Source organism: Gorilla gorilla, chromosome 12 (genome assembly GCF_029281585.2).
Source record: "Gorilla gorilla gorilla isolate KB3781 chromosome 12, NHGRI_mGorGor1-v2.1_pri, whole genome shotgun sequence".
NCBI classification, from domain to species: Eukaryota; Metazoa; Chordata; class Mammalia; order Primates; family Hominidae; genus Gorilla; species Gorilla gorilla.
Window position 1 is genome coordinate 117,432,803 of NC_073236.2, and position 16,929 is coordinate 117,449,731.

Sequence of the window (16,929 nt, forward strand, 5' to 3'; positions counted from 1 at the left end):
AATTAGGAAATGCAGGAATTGTAGGAATTTCTGCACATAATCTCAAAGACCCAAAGCACCAGAGTGAGTGACTCACAGGAGCAGGTCTAGAAAGTTCTCTAAACCCCACTTTTTCTTGCTACCCTCTCATCTACAGGCCACTGGAGGAAGAAAATAATGGCTTCTCTTTCTTGTCTTCCTAATTGTATGTAGGCAGCTTTTATTGATAGGATCTAAGTCAGAACTCCAGGAAATCTGAGAAAATTACTTTCTAGGCTTCCAGACCTTGTGAGGTTCAAAAGTAAGTGTGTGTGTGCGTGTGCGTGTGTGTGTGTGTGTGCATGCATGTGGTCACATGCACATGCCTGAGAGTATGTTTTGCGGGGTTAGGGTTTGGGGATGCTGAAGTATCAACAATCTCCAGCATTTAATAATAATAATAATAATTTAATAATAATGAATAATAATAATATAAATAGTAACGACTATCATGTATTGAACTTCCCCTTATTCTAGTCACTATGTTAGGGACTTCACATGTATTCTCATAGGTGCTACATAAAAGGGCCACTAGTATCATTCTCATTTTACAGATTAAAAATATGAATTTTAGAAATATGAAATAAATTTATCAAAGCCCACCACTACTAAGTAGTGGTGTTGGCATGCAAATCTAGGTCTATTTTACTTCTATGCATGGACTCTATTTAGAATTAATCTTGCTTCTGCTGTTTGATCAACTGATGGTACAGGGGGATATTTATTTCTCAATAATTAGGTGCTTTCTGTAGTTATTCTCTTGCTATAAAGCAGAAATCAAAACTACAACTCATAAAGTTGATCATTTTCCTAGATCTTCACATTGGACCCTTTCATCTGATCATTTTTATTTCCTGAAAACTTTATCTGATCTTTGGTTAGTAAAAATTTCTCCAGGGTTTTGGCAGAGCATTGAGAAATCTCAAGTTTCCACTTTTTTTTTTAACTTGGTAACGTTTGTTTGTGTATGTTTTCATAAATATTATATCAGGGCCACAGCTGGGAGGCCTTCACGGATCTTTTCAATAAAATATAACAAGTCTGTTAATAGAGATATGCATTGGGTGCTGAAGAGAAGGAAGGAGCATGCAATATATATCTCTTTTTTGCGCTGACACAGTGTTTAAGAAAATACCCCATACCTTGATGTATTGTTCCAATAACATGGTCACTAGAAGCATGGACAGCACAAAGATGTTTGGTTATAAGGAAGCTAGATGTTTGGATATAGGGAATTTGATACTGCCTATGTAATTATGCTTTCTTGATCTGATGCCTACCTAACTAAGCTTAGTTTTTCAAAATTAAGTATGAAAGCATCTTTTCTTTTTGCCTCCTAAGATTGTAGTTAAGTGACAAATAAGATGATATAATCACAAGAGAAGAATTATATTCATCCATAAAAGCTTTAAGAATTACAAAATTTTTCCATATGTGTTATCTCATTTGATTCTTATAACCAGACTAAAAAGTAGATAGATTGCATATGATATCCTTATTTTAAAATGAAGATTCTCCAACTCAAAAGGATTAAGAGTGGTGTATTGTGTTCAGTGGGGCTTATCTACATGCACCTCCCATGGAGTTGGCATTGTGATAGAATGAGCCTATTGCAAACCCTGTTTTCAAATTCTCACCGTGGGACACATGACTGATCCACACCATCTGTGAAATAACAATTCAATAAATACTATGGTATGAGAAGTTAGACATACATAGTGTCCGACTGAGTTGTACAGATAGAAAGTGTCAAAAGAGCTTGGAGAAAGCTCTAGGAAAGCCATATAGAAAAACTTCCTCAAGAAAGTTGCTCTGGGGCTCTGGGCCATGGATATGAATTAAGGGCATGAGATGTTGGCCAGAAAAATGTCACTGGTGTGCTCCCAAAGCAGGAGCAAAATAGCTTTTGGTACATTTTTCGTATACCACAGGAATTAGAGTAGTCATCTAATACGCTATTTTGCATTTAATCTTCACAAGAGCCCCAGGAGTTAACTAAAATCGTTCCTTTTTTAAAAAATGAGAAAAATCAAGGACATAAAATTGAAGTTACTATTCTGAAATCACACAATTGTTAGATAACAAGGGAAGATTTTAATGTAGTCTGTCTGACTTGAAGTCCAAACTTGGGTATCTTCATTGTACCAAACTAACAAAGTAATAACTGTGTTTTACCATTGAGGTTACTCATCTATTCAGTCAGCAAATGTTTATTAAGTACTTCTTATGTTCAATGGCAGACACTTGCCTTTGAGAGCCTCAAATGAATGAGAAGATGCTGAATGCTTATAGCAGGTGGTGATTTAATTCATTTCATGTCAGTTACAGGATACATCAGTCTATGCCAGCATTCCATTTGGGAATCTCATATTTTAACATAGTACTGGTAGGGTTCACTCAGGGAATTTCCACCAAGAACATTACCCTTGTTTACTCAGAGGCACATGCCACAACACCCCAAAATTTCTAGAACCTTCTGTTCCTCTACAAAATCAAACACATTTTTGCACACATCACAGTTTGAATGTGCTTTTTCCTCTAAGGTAGAGAGTCCAAAATCACAGGGCAGTGTTAGTTGAAATGACTTGGACATGAATGGTATAAAGTACCATCTGTTTCAAACAGTTAGGAAAAAGATAATGGGAGAGACACTTTAGAAGATAGATGGTTATTGGAAAACAACATTTGGTTGAGGAATTACTAAGACAGCACACTCAGGTCATTTATAATCCACCCAGTGTCTGATGACAAAAAGGAGAAAAAAATGGTGTGAAAACTGAGAAATGGTGTTATTTTCCTGCCCCATGAATTTAGCTCAGGAATTAAGGTCTGTTGTATTACATCTAGAGTAAACACCACAAGGTATCCATAGATATCATTCATGAGTGATTATCAAATAAGACTGAGAGCAATGCAACAGGCTGCCCTCTGAGGTCCAGAGCCCCTGTCCTCTGACAGCATGAAATCAGTCTTCACAGTGTTAGTTCTGGACTTCAGGCTTGGAGCCTCCACATTTTAGGAGACAGTGTTCCCAATGAGAGGACTTTAGCAGAAGATCAAGTAACTGCAGGTAGCTAGTGCTGTAAGTTATACTGCTATGAGCCATGTTACCTGCCCACTCCTCCATTTTTGAGCATTTTCACTTCAGCCCTTTTTTGCTGCTGCCTTTTTCAGAATTGTAGAGATGTAAGATGATCTTATTTGCTTGTTTGTTTGTTCCTCTTGAGTTCATCCGCTCTGGTATTAAATTATGTGTGTGATTCTCTTTTCTGAATTCCCCAGCATTGGTTGGCTTCTGTTTAAAATACGAGGACCCAGAGTGAAAATGGCACTGCAGATCCAAAACATCAAGCATGCCAAAGGCCTTTTCTTTCTCTCCTTGGTTCGATGAGGTCTTTTTGTCCACAGCCCAAGGGAATTCTTCTCGCCTGCTCCCATCTCCTCTTGGCAATGTCTTTATGATAAAATGTCCACTTTCTCCAAACCCTCATGGTCCCTGCTGCTCTGCTTCCCATTAACCATGTGTGTTTCTGCTTGTTTGTCTCCAGATGTATTCATTAGCATTTTTCCAGTTGAATCTCATCCTGTTATTTCTTGCTCATATTGCTAACCTCTCCAGGGGCCCATATGCTTCCATAGCTCTTGTGCCAAAATCACAGAGTATCTTAATACAAACCTTCCTTCAACATCTTCACACCAGCCAAAACCACAGGCTCAATAGACTGCCAGCATGATTTATAACCAGCTTTGTCCCAGTGTTAGAGGATGAGCACCAGGTTTGAAATTGAATCATAACCATGTCAGTTCCTAGGTGTGTGACCTTAGGCATGGCAGTTTCACCCCTGAACCTCAGTTTCCTCACCTCCATTCTCAGAATGGCAACCACTTTGCATGGTCAGAATATGAGATAATGGCTGCTGAGCACTTTCTGTGTTCCCTGGCAACTGGAGGCACGTTCTGTCTTTTGGGACAGCAGAAAGGACAAGAGACTGTTAGACTCAATAATAAAGAGACTCTCTGCCAAACCCAGGCAAGACTAGAACATTAATGAAATGACTGTCTTAAATATATCAAACTGTTAGAGCAAATTAGTGAAAAAAATGGTGGCTACAGGAAACTGGCCTTTGAGGCCATGGCCTCCTCCTATTTCACTAAGTTTTCTTGCTTCTTGTAGATAGGCTTTCAGCTCCCTGAACACACTATGCATGCTCACACCAGCATTCCTAATGACATTATTTTTCTATAGTATCTCTATCCCTTCCCACATCTTTACCCACCTAACAAACTTCTCTTCAACCTTCAAGTCTTAAGTCAAGCATCACCTCTTTCAGGAAACTGTCTTAACCTCTCCAGGCTGAATTAAATACTTAACGCTTCTGTGCAAATCTCTTCAACTGCTGCAAACCTCTCAGAGCACAAATAACATTGCTGTGATTTGTGCTGTCTGTCTATCCCTAGACTTGTTTGTGCACCTCTACAAGGAAAGAGCAATATTCCACTTATCTGTGTATTTCAACTTTCCAGAATAATGTTTGGTACACGAAATAAATGCCTGATGAAAACACATGTGAATCAATGAATAAATGAAAAACATCCCATCAGTTAAATTCAACTTTGGCTAATAGCAAGCCCAGCATGATTTTGATTTTCAGACCTGTCTTAGGAGGATAGATAGAAGTAGTTCTGTTGAAATAACTGAAATGCCTTTCACAATGGCTCTCCACCCTGAACTGCCATTAGAAATGCCATTTGTTATGCCCTCTCCCCACTTCCAGGGACAGAGAAAATCAGACTGTTGTTTATCTGATGCAGTTTTTCTAAATGATTAGTAAGAATGGATCAGAAATCAAGGAAACCTAGCAGCAAGGCAAGATCTAATTGCTGCAGCCATGTACAAAAGGGAACCCAGTTAGTGGGAATGAGGAGAAGCTTATAAGCTCTGGGAGCGTAAAGACTGTGTCTTTCATTAATACACACTGTTAAGCTCACTCATTCTTTGAGTCCTGACTCAGTCTTTTAAGTCCTGACCCTTTGGCTGGAATATTCTTTCTCAGATCATCTTAGGGTTAAAAGAGGACTTCTTTGATCATCTTATGTAAAGAAGCACCCCATCTCCCTTGTCACACTTTGTAACAGCATCAAAATTCATTTTCTTGTATCATTTATCACTTGATAAACTTATGTTGTTTACTTATATCTTCTTGCCTTCTGTCTCTTCCCACCACTGTGCCTGCCTGCCTCTTTTTAAGACTCCAGGTCCCATGAGGGTAGAGATGGTTTTTTAATTAATAGGTATTTAGTAAGTATTTGGGAACTGACTGATTCATTGCTTCCACTGTAACATTTTCCTTCTTCATTTGCTCATTCAGCTAATAATGATTAGGGACTGGCTGATATTGTAGTAGGGGGATGTGGTAAACTTAAAAGAAGTTAACTTAGAAGTGTTATAATGGAAAAGGGCCATATTTGTAAAACAACTGTCTCTGAAATTGAGAAATAGGGCAGTAGCATAAAGTAATGAATAAAATGTACTTATTTTATTGAAGTCCTTATTTTCCTAGAGACGAGGGTACAATAAAGGCTGCCTATGTGCAGGCATTTCTATCCAGCTCAATACCTGGTTTGCAGATGAGAGATTGCCTACAATACCAATGTGCCCATTTGTCCAGGCCACGCCTAATCCCTGGGTATATATTTAACCTAAATTGAAGATGAGCTCATGGGGAAGATCCAAAACTCAAGCTCTGATTTCCTAATACTCTTAAACTTTCTGATTTCCTAATACTCTTAAACTTATAGGTCTTGGATTATTGTGTAGTGAAAAGCTAGTATTCATTTACCATAATTGACAGTTTATTGATGTTTTCAGTTATGTAAATCCAGCATGTAGCCATGGATAAAACAGGAAATTGAGCACTGATCATTTTTCTCAGAACTGTTTTCCGAAGAGACTTTAATTTAACCCTTTGGAGGTGGGAAAATTGTAAAAGAAATTCTGAAGTCAGTGGCTTGAGTAAGACACAGGATTCTGTCTTAAAATGGAATCTTAAAGCAGGAGGCTATAAATATGAATGAAGAATATAAGAATCAGATTGAATACACTTGAACTTGGATAATGTTTTGTTGTAGAGGCTTTTTAAACATCTGAGAGGAGGAATACACTGGGCTGACAATCAGGTGCCATCCAAATGAGGCCATGTCATGCAGAGCTCTAGCCAAGCAAAGAAAGGGGAGTGGATTCTTCAGTTACATTGCCCATCACCTTTCTCTGCATACTCAGGGTCTGTCTTAAGGGTCCTCCAAGTGTACGTCCTCCAAGTAGACCAAATCTGCAGAACCTCGGCCAAGGTCCTTCCTGTGTTCTTCTAGCTGCTAGTTATTGCCTCCTTACTGTACCTTGTCCTCTCTACCCTACACTTCTCTCAGACTTGCCACTGATATTTAATCCCTAACCTAAAAACTTAGGAGGACATTAAACAATGAATGGAGAAAATAAGCCTTTAGAGAGCGTAAGGGAAAAGACATGACTCGCTTTATGTATAGCTTCCTTCACTCAGCAGATACCCACCAAGTACCTATTCTGTGTTAGGTACTGTGACAGTCTCCAGAGTAGAAAATCTTAGGTCTTAAACTTCAAGACTCAGTCTAGGGAAGTATATAAAGTATATTGTCCAACTATAATGAAATGTGATGATATTCGTTTCTAAACTTGTCCCTGAATTAGGTTTATGCAAGATATTTGATATAAATCCAGATCTCTTGGTCTCCCCTAGATATATTGAAAGAGAATCTTCTAGGGTGGGACTCAGAATTCTGCATTAAAAACAAAAACATTCTTTTTTTTTTTTTTTTTTTTTGAGATGGAGTCTCACTCTGTCACCTAGGCTGGAGTTCAGTGGCGTGATCTTGGCTCACTGCAACCTCCTCCTCCCGGATTCGAGTGATTCTCCTGCCTCAGCCTCCCGAGTAGCTGGGATAACAGGCGCCTGCCACCGCAAACAAAAACATTCTTTTCCAGGGATTCTGATGACCTGGACCACACATCTTTTTTGGGAAGTACTGCTTTAGTAGATGCCTGCATGGTGTACAGTAATTAAACCAAGAAAGGTACTTTCTCAGCTTCCTGGTTCCTCAAAGGTCACTCCTTCCAGTGTCTTTCACTATGGGTTTGTAGGTTTCATACCCTCTACACTTACAGAAGTTGTCTTACTTTTATTTTCTATTTTCATCAGCTATCACTAACAGATTGCCTTGGAAGGATGGTTGCTTTTATCTGTATAATACAAGAAAAAAGATTAAGCCATGTATTACATATCTATAGGAAAGTCTCTGACTTTTATGTACTGTGATTTTAGCTCATGGTTTGAGCTTAATAGCAATGTGCTTTAACACCTGGTCTGTGATATAATTGGAATGCATTCAAGAGCCTGCTACTTCCTATGCATAATTTTAAAATATAGGTACGATGTGTCATTTAATGGAGGAGAAAGAACCAACTGCAGATTGACCTTGTTTGCACTTTCATTAAAGTGCTCTGCTAAGTTAATTGTCACTAAGAACAACGTAACATTTTGTGAAGGACCATTTTCCGGGATCAACCCCAAAGTCCTGATCTCATCCCCTGCTGTTAATTGATGTGGCCAGGACCTTTCTGATGAATATATTGTGTAAAACTGGTGAGGATTATTTTTCTCTGAAACAGTGTTTGACTTTCAGATTGAAAGTTGCAGCAGGAAGAAGTCAATTATGTTAGCTTTTTTTTTTTCTACCAAGAAACATAAATAGAAAAAGTCAAAATTGCAATTTGTGCAGCAAAGGGGAAAATGTATAGGTAAAGGGAAAATGACATCAAGTGGGCTGACTCTTACACCCTTACCCTATCACTACCACTATCACTATAATTTGCCCCCAGGTGATCATTTTGAATCTGTGAGGCTGGCCGTATTAGTCTGTTTTCATACTGCTGATAAAGACATACCCGAGACCGAGCAATTTACAAAAGAAAGAGGTTTAATTGGACTTATAGTTCCACGTGGCTGGGGAAGCCTCACAATCATGGAGGAAGGCAAGCAAGAGCAAGTCACATCTTATGTGGATGGCGGCAAGCAAAGAGAGAATGAGCACCAAGAGAAACGGGTTTCCCCTTATCAAACCATCATACCTCCTGAGACTTATTCACTACCATGAGAACAGTACAGGAAAGACTTGCCCCCATAATTCAAACATCTCCCACGGGGTCCCTCCCATAACATGTGGGAATTATGGGAGCTGTATGATGAGATTTGGGTAGAAACACAAAGCCAAACCTCATCATTCTGCCCCGGCCCCTCTTGAATCTCATATCTTCACATTTCAAAATCAATCATACCTTCCCAAAAGTCCCCCAAAGTCTTAACTCATTTCAGCATTAACTCAAAAGTCCACACTCCAAAGTTTTATCTGAGACAAGGCAATTCCCTTCTACCTATAAGCCTGTAAAATCAAAAGCAAGTTAGTTACTTCCTAGGTACAATGGGGGTACAGGCATTGGGTAAATACATCCATTCCAAATGGGAGAAATTGGCCAAAACAAAGGGACTACAGGCCCTACACAAGTCTGAAATCCAGCAGGGCAGTCAAATATTAAAGCTCCAAAATGATCTCCTTTGACTCCATATCTCACATCCAGGTCATGTTGTTGCAAGAGGTGGGTTCCCATGGTCTTGAGAAGCTCTGCCCCTGTGGCTTTGCACGGTATAACCTCCCCTCTGGCTGCTTTCATGGGCTGGTATTGAGTGTCTGTGGCTTTTCCAGGTGCACAGTGCAAGCTGTCAGTGGATCTACCATTCTGGGGTCTGGAAGATGGTAGCCCTCTTCTCACAACTACACTAGGCAGTGCCCCAGTGGGGACTCTATGTGGGGACTCCAACCCCACACTTCCCTTCCACACTGCCCTAGCAAAGGTTCTCCATGAGGGACCCACCCTTGCAGCAAACTTCTGCCACGGCATCCAGGAATTTCCATACATCTTCTGTAATCTAGGTGGAGATTCCCAAACCTCAATTCTTGAGTTCTGTGCACTCGCTCAACACTACATGGAAACTGCCAAGGCTTGAGGCTTGCACCCTCTGAAGCCACAGCCTGATCTGTATGTTGGCCCCTTTCAGCCATGGCTACAGTGGCTGGGATGTAGGACATCAAGTCCCTGTGCTGCACATAGCACAGGGACACTAGGCCTGGCCCACAAAACCATTTTTTCCTAGGCCTCTGGGCCTGTGATGGGAGGGGCTGCTGTGAATACCTCTGTCATGCCCTGGAGACATTTTCTCCATTGTCTTGGGGATTAACGTTGGTCTTGGGGATTAACATTGGACCCCTTGTTGCTTATGCAAATATCTGCAGCTGGCTAGAATTTCTCCTTAAAAAATGTTTTTTTTTTTTGTTTGTTTTTGTTTTTGTTTTTGGAGACGGAGTCTTGCTCTGTTGCCCAGACTAGGGTTCAGTGGCACAATCTCGGCTTGCTGCAACCTCCACCTCCCAGGTTCAAGTGATTCTCCTGCCTCAGCCTCCCAAGTAGCTGGGACTACAGGCACCCGCCACCATGCCTGGCTAGTTTTTTGTATTTTTAGTAAAGACAGGGTTTCACTGTGTTAGCCAGGATGGTCTTGATCTCCTGACCTTATGATCTGCCTGCCTTGGCCTCCAAAAGTGCTGGGATTACAGGTGTGAGCCACTGCGCCTGGCCTGGGTTGGTTTTTTTTTTTTTTTTTTCTACTGTCACATTGTTAGGCTGCAAATTTTCTGAACTTTTATGCTCTGCTTCCCTTTTAAAGCTGAATGCCTTTAATAGCACCCAAGTCACCTCTTGACTGCTTTGGTGCTTAGAAATTTCTTCTGCCAGATACCCTAAATTATCTCTCTGAAGTTCACAGTTCCACAAATCTCTAGGGCAGGGATAAAATGCCAGCAGTCTCTTTGCTAAAACATAACAAGAGCCACCTTTGCTCCAATTCCCAACAAGTTCTTCATCTCCATCTGAGACCACCTCAGCATGGACCTTATTGTGCATATCTCTATCAGGCTTTTGGTCAAAGCCATTCAACAACTCTCTAGGAAGTTCCAAACTTTCCCACATTTTCCTGTCTTTTTTTGAGCCCTCTAAACATTTCCAGCCTCTGCCTGTTTCCCAGTTCCAAAGTCGTTTCCACATTTTCTGGTATCTTTTCAGCAATGTCCCACTGTACTGGTACCAGTTTACTGTATTAGTTCATTTTCATGCTCCTGATAAAAACATACCTGAGACTGGGCAGTTTACCAAAGAAAGAGGTTTAATTGGACTTACAGTTCCATGTGGCTGGGGAAGCCTCACAATCATGGAGGAAGGCAAGGAAGAGCAAGTCACGTCTTACATGGATGGCAGCAAGCAAAGACAGAATGGGCACCAAGCCCATTCCCCTTATGAAATCATCGTATCTCATGAGACTTATTCACTACCATGAGAACAGTACAGGAAAGACCCGCCCCCATAATTCAAACATCTTCCATCGGGTCCTTCCCACCACACACGGGAATTGTGGGAACTACAAGATGAGACATGGGTGGGGACACAGAGCCAAACCACATCACTGGCTGTATGGTTATCAGATCATTACTTCAAAGACATTGTGCCTACAACTTAAGCTACTATAAGCCTCTTGAGGCAATGTCTATGTTTTACTTATTTTTCTTCTACATAGCACAGAGTCATTATCTGCTTAGTATATAGCATCCACTTAATAATCTTACTGATATTGTTGGCTTGGTTATGGTACTGTGATTCAAAAATCTTAACTTTAAAAGATGTCACTCCATAGTTTATAAACTCTACCTTCAGACACTCCTCCTAGCAGCTCTTATAAAGAGGAAGGTAGTTGCCAATAATAATAAAAATAGTTAATACTTGCTGATTGTTTAGCAGACATTGAAACTAAGGGTCAGGTACCATTAGCCACAGATATTACATATGAAGAGATTACAGCATAGGAGTAAAGTCATTTGTTCAAGCTAAGAAGATTTCAAATGAAAATTGAACTTCAGATATCCCAATCCTAATCATTTTCCTCTTTGAATTGCAGGTATGTGTTGTTGATATCCTCCCAAATAATCACTAAACTCTAACTAAATAGTGCAGTTTTTAGTTCATTAGTTTTATGTATTGAGTTTTCATTAAATATTTTAAATGAACAAAATGTTTAGTGGATAAACCACTGATGTGTATAAAAGAGACAGATAACCTATGATATGTTCGTAAAAGTGCTTTTTCTGGAAACTTGCTTGGCTTTATATAACAACATATTGAAAAAACTAATATTTTCATTCTATAATGATGTCATTTATTATAAAATGCAAAGAAATGCCAATACTTGGGCATATAATAAATTTTATTAATAATTTAGTGTAAACTAAGCAGTGTCTAAGCCACTGGGCTTATACTGAGCTTTCTTTGCTAAATGTCTCTTTGCTGCTGAATATATCAATGCTATAAATTAACTAAGTAGCATATGATAATGCTATCATGTTTATTGAATGTAAGATAGTATAGATTGCAAGATGCACCATTATTTTATGTACCATTAAGAAATAAAAAAGTACCACTACTGACTACATGATGACATGCCAGCATATAAAAGATTAATTTTGGACACATTAAAGTGTGAAAACATGCATCTTAGAATTAACTAAATAGTTACCTCCAATACTCTTGTGATATTAGTAGTGTTTAATTTGTATCTTACTAAAAAGAGAAATAATTCATCCTCCGTATAGAGTCCTGGCTAAGAAAATGAACTTTAGATTTGGACTTCACAATTTAGGATACAGACTTCACCGATAGTAGGCAACTTACTTTCTGTCATTTAGTTTCACCATTTAATACTGGATGACACTGTGAAAATGACATAGGGTAATACACAGAGAATTGTTTGTCATATAATAAGAAACATGCTGGGTAACGCCGCATATCTACAACTGTCTGATCTTTGACAAACCTGAGAAAAACAAGCAATGGGGAAAGGATTCCCTATTTAATAAATGGTGCTGGGAAAACTGGCTAGCCATATGTAGAAAGCTGAAACTGGATCCCTTCCTTACACCTTATACAAAAATCAATTCAAGATGGATTAAAGACTTAAACGTTAGACCTAAAACCATAAAAACCCTAGAAGAAAACCTAGGCATTACCATTCAGGACATAGGCATGGGCAAGGACTTCATGTCTAAAACACCAAAAGCAATGGCAACAAAAGACAAAATTGACAAATGGGATCTAATTAAACTAAAGAGCTTCTGCACAGCCAAAGAAACTACCATCAGAGTGAACAGGCAACCTACAAAATGGGAGAAAATTTTCGCAACCTACTTATCTGACAAAGGGCTAATATCCAGAATCTACAATGAACTCAAACACATTTACAAGAAAAAAACAAACAACCCCATCAAAAAGTGGGCAAAGGACATGAACAGACACTTCTCAAAAGAAGACATTTATGCAGCCAAAAAACACATGAAAAAATGCTCACCATCACTGGCCATCAGAGAAATGCAAATCAAAACTACAATGAGATACCATCTCACACCAGTTAGAATGGCAATCATTAAAAAGTCAGGAAACAGCAGGTGCTGGAGAGGATGTGGAGAAATAGGAACACTTTTACACTGTTGGTGGGACTGTAAACTAGTTCAACCCTTGTGGAAGTCAGTGTGGCGATTCCTCAGGGATCTAGAACTAGAAATACCATATGACCCAGCCATCCCATTACTGGGTATATACCCAAAGGACTACAAATCATGCTGCTATAAAGACACATGGACACGTATGTTTATTGCGGCATTATTCACAATAGCAAAGACTTGGAACCAACCCAAATGTCCAACGATGATAGACTGGATCAAGAAAATGTGGCACATATACACCATGGAATACTATGCAGCCATAAGAAATGATGAGTTCATGTCCTTTGTAGGGACATGGATGAAATTGGAAATCATCATTCTCAGTAAACTATCACAAGAACAAAAAACCAAACACCGCATATTCTCACTCATAGGTGGGAATTGAACAATGAGATCACATGGACACAGGAAGGGGAATATCACACTCTGGGGACTGTTGTGGGGTGGGGGGAGGGGAGAGGGATAGCATCGGGAGATATACCTAATGCTAGATGACGAGTTAATGGGTGCAGCACACCAGCATGGCACATGTATACATATGTAACTAACCTGCACAATGTGCACATGTACCCTAAAACTTAAAGTATAATAATAATAAAAAAAAAAGAAACCTGCTGGGTGTAAAACAAATTCTAGGTATTTATGTTTTATAATTAGATGTGAAAATATGGAGGAAAGTAGTAAGCTGTTCAAATATAGAAAGTGACCACAAATTCTTTGATGTTCCTCTCATCAAAGAAGTTCTTTCTGACGGTGGCTCACACCTGTAATCCCAACACTTTGGGAGGCCCAGGTGGGCACATCGCTTGAGGTCAGGAGTTGAAGGTCAGCCTGGCCAACATAGTGAAACCCTGTCTCCACTAAAAATACAAAAATTACCTAGGCATGGTGGTGCACACGTGTAATCCCCAGCTACTTTGGAGGTTGGGACAGGAGAATTACTTGAACCCAGGAGGCAGAGGTTGCAGTGAGCCGAGATTGTGCCACCGCACTCCAGCCTGGGTGACAGAGTGAGTGAGACTCTGTTTAAAAAAAAAAAAAAAAAAAAAAAAAAAACCTATTTCTTTCTCCACCCATTGAATATTGACTATTAATTTATCCTTATGAATTTCTTTGGCCAGTGGGAAACTAGAAAACATGATACAAGCAAAAGTTTGAAAAGGTGTTTTGTTTTGTTTTGTTTTTGATCATGAAATAACTGTTGGATAATGAAGGATATATATAGGTATCACCCAGTTGACACAAAGCCAATCATCAGTCACAGTCACAGGGGAGAAACACTATTACATATCAACAACTTACCAAATGCCAGAGATGTGTGTGAGCCCATCCAAGACCTACTAGCCCTCCAAGAACCCATCATCTGAATGCAACTGTATAAATAAAATAAGCCTAGGCAAGAAGGACTGCTCAGCTGAGCCCAGCTCAACTTACTGATCCACATAAGTCATCTCTTAAAGAACTGTTTTCTGTTTTTGTTTTTTTTTTTTGTTTTTTGAGACAGGATCCCTTTCTGTCACACAGGCTGGTATGCAGTGGCACAATCATGGCTCACTGCAGCCTTGACCTCCCAGGCTTCAGCAATCCTCCTACCTTAGCTTCCCTCATACCTGGAACTACAGGCATGCACCACCATGCCTGGCTAATTTTTGTATTTTTTAATAGAGATGTGGTATTACTATATTGCCTAGGCTGGACTTTAACTCCTGGGTCACCCCTGACTCAGCCTCCCAAAGTGCTGGGATTACAGGTGTGAGCCACCATGCCCGGCCTAAAGAATTGTTGCTTTAAGCTACCAAATGTTAGGAGTTTGTTTTGCAGCAAAGCCACTGATACTATGGAGACACACTATTCTCCTGTAGCTGTGCTACAGGAGATGATTTCTTTTTCCCAATATGAAAAAAGTCTTATCTTTATTAGTCTTTTTAAAAATTATGGTTTAATGTGTAAAATTCTAATTTAATTAAATCTATTAAACACCCTCACAAGATCTAAAAGCCTTTCAAACTTTGTGTGTGGCAAAAACAGATTTTAATTCCTTCTGAGTAAGTAATAAGTTTAAATTTTGAAGGCTTTTAATAGTAAAGAGAGAGAGAAAAAAAGCAATATGAGATAAGTAGGGAAGCAACATGTTGATACTTTGCAACTTAAATATGTCTTTGACTGCCTGCTTGTTTGGATTTTTTTTTAATAGTAATAACAGGTCATTTAATCCTGGCTACAACAACAATGAAAAATCCATAAAAGAACCTTGACATACTTTGGATTCCTTCTCTTATTCCATCCTCTGCCTTTCCGTTCTTGGAATGGTATGGAAAGGTGCATGGGAAAGCCCTTTCTGGCAGATAAATCTGCTGATAGTTTTGCAGATGTGTTTTTCTAGAATATTTAACTCACCTCTTCTTCCATCTTCATGACCAACACAGTATTGAGAAAAAGATGGTACTTAACATGATGCACTAGCTTTGAGAACAACACATTCTCTGGGGAAGACAATGCCAGCTGAGAAATGATTTTTTCCTACTCTGTACAGTCCAGACTTTCACATATGTACTGAATAAAAAGTAAAACTTCCATATGGCACCAGAGGACTTGACTGGAAATATTAATAATCATTTAATAAAAAAGTAATTTGGAGGCCTCTGGAAAAACTGCAAGACAGAAAATGAGAAATTATCTCACAATTCTTTTTGCCTTCTCACATTGCCAAATGAAAATTAACAAGGAATTTTCAGACTCATGTTATCATGGTTATTTAATAATGAAAGAAGATGGATCTGAAAACCTATAGGATTCTTCCAAGAAACCTCTTTACTGGTCTATGGGCCATCTCATTAGTTTATTTGTTTGTTTTTAATTTCTCACCACTGTAAAGAAAAATATGTCTTAATATTTTCCACCAAAAAATAGGTTAGTAATAAGACAGTTTCTGTCATTCTTATACCTGTGTTTGTAATATGTCATTGAATATTTAAACACTCATATCTTCTGCTAGTTAGTGAGTTATTTTAGAATATATACTTCTACCTTTTATCTTTCGTGACTGGCATAATGTTTCAATTATCTGTTGCTACATAACAAAATACCCCCAAATTTAGTAGCTTAAAACAACAATACTTTCTTGTTTCTCGTGATTCTGTGAGTTGATAAGCAGTCCTGCACTGAGCTGGGAGCTGAGCCGGGGCTGGGAAGTCCAAGATGGTCTCCTTCATATATCTGTCAGACAGTGTCGGCTGTTGGCTCCACATCAGTTCTCCACATGGTCTACCTCTTCTTCCATTAGCTTAGATAGGCTTCCCTAGTGTATGGAGGCTGGGTTCCAAGAGAGCGAAGCTCAAGCTGCCAAGCCTTTTACAGGTTGGGCCCAGAACTGGCATGGTGTCATGTTCGCTGCATTCCATTTGTCAAAGCCAGCCTAGATTTAAGTGGAAGTGAAATAGAGTCCACCTCTGGAAGGAAGGAGTGGTCAACGAGTTCTAGGATGGGAAGAAGTTTTGGTGGTCATCTTTGAGGGAATTCATAGTTTTTAAAATATATTCATTGAATGAGTGAGTGAGCAGTGGAAAAACCTATTGTCTAGATGACAACCAGAATTCTGAAGAATAATGTACTGGAAAGAGAATATATGTATTTCCCTTTACTCCTTTTCAACTTCTCTTTCTTTTTTATTCATTCAGAAATTTTGAATAATGATTAAGCATTTGCCAGAAAGAGATGAAGTGACTGGCAACTGGCATTTCAGACAGAAGGGGCACCCTGTGCAAAGACCTAGAGCAATAAAATTACATGATGAGCATGGGAAACAGTGAGTAATTGAATGCGGCTCATAGGTTGGGATGCATACAGAAGACTGGTGAGAGATGAAGCTGAAAATGTAAAAGGAGGAGCTGGAATGTCATAGAAAGAAAATTGGCATTTGTTCTTTAAGCAATGGAGAGTTGTTGAAGGATTTGAAATAGAGTATAATCCTGATGAGGTTTTTTAGTGTATGTGTAAGATAGACTATCTGGACTCTAGTGAGGACAGAAGTCTTGTGTGTCTTGTTCATTTCTACATACTCTCTTAAAACTCTAAGACACCTACCATGTGGCCAATTTTTTTTAATGTTGAGTGCTTGATTGCTGAATATTCATTCAGATTGTTCACATGTGCCAGACTATTTGGAAAACTAAGTGTGAGGGAGTTCATACAGGGGTTTTTGGGAAATTGGCTGGAGTCATA

At 39.2% G+C, this 16,929-nt stretch overlaps 1 long non-coding RNA gene across 1 annotated transcript in view; it reads left to right on the top strand.

Moving 5' to 3' along the window:
- The window catches only part of LOC134756720 (uncharacterized), a 67,124-nt gene extending 50,639 nt beyond the window's left edge, over window positions 1-16,485 (top strand). Inside the window, exon 3 of the long non-coding RNA XR_010129822.1 lies at window positions 16,386-16,485. This is a non-coding gene — a long non-coding RNA (uncharacterized lncRNA). The remainder of the gene's footprint in view (window positions 1-16,385) is intronic.
- The last annotated feature ends 444 nt before the right edge of the window (window positions 16,486-16,929 follow it).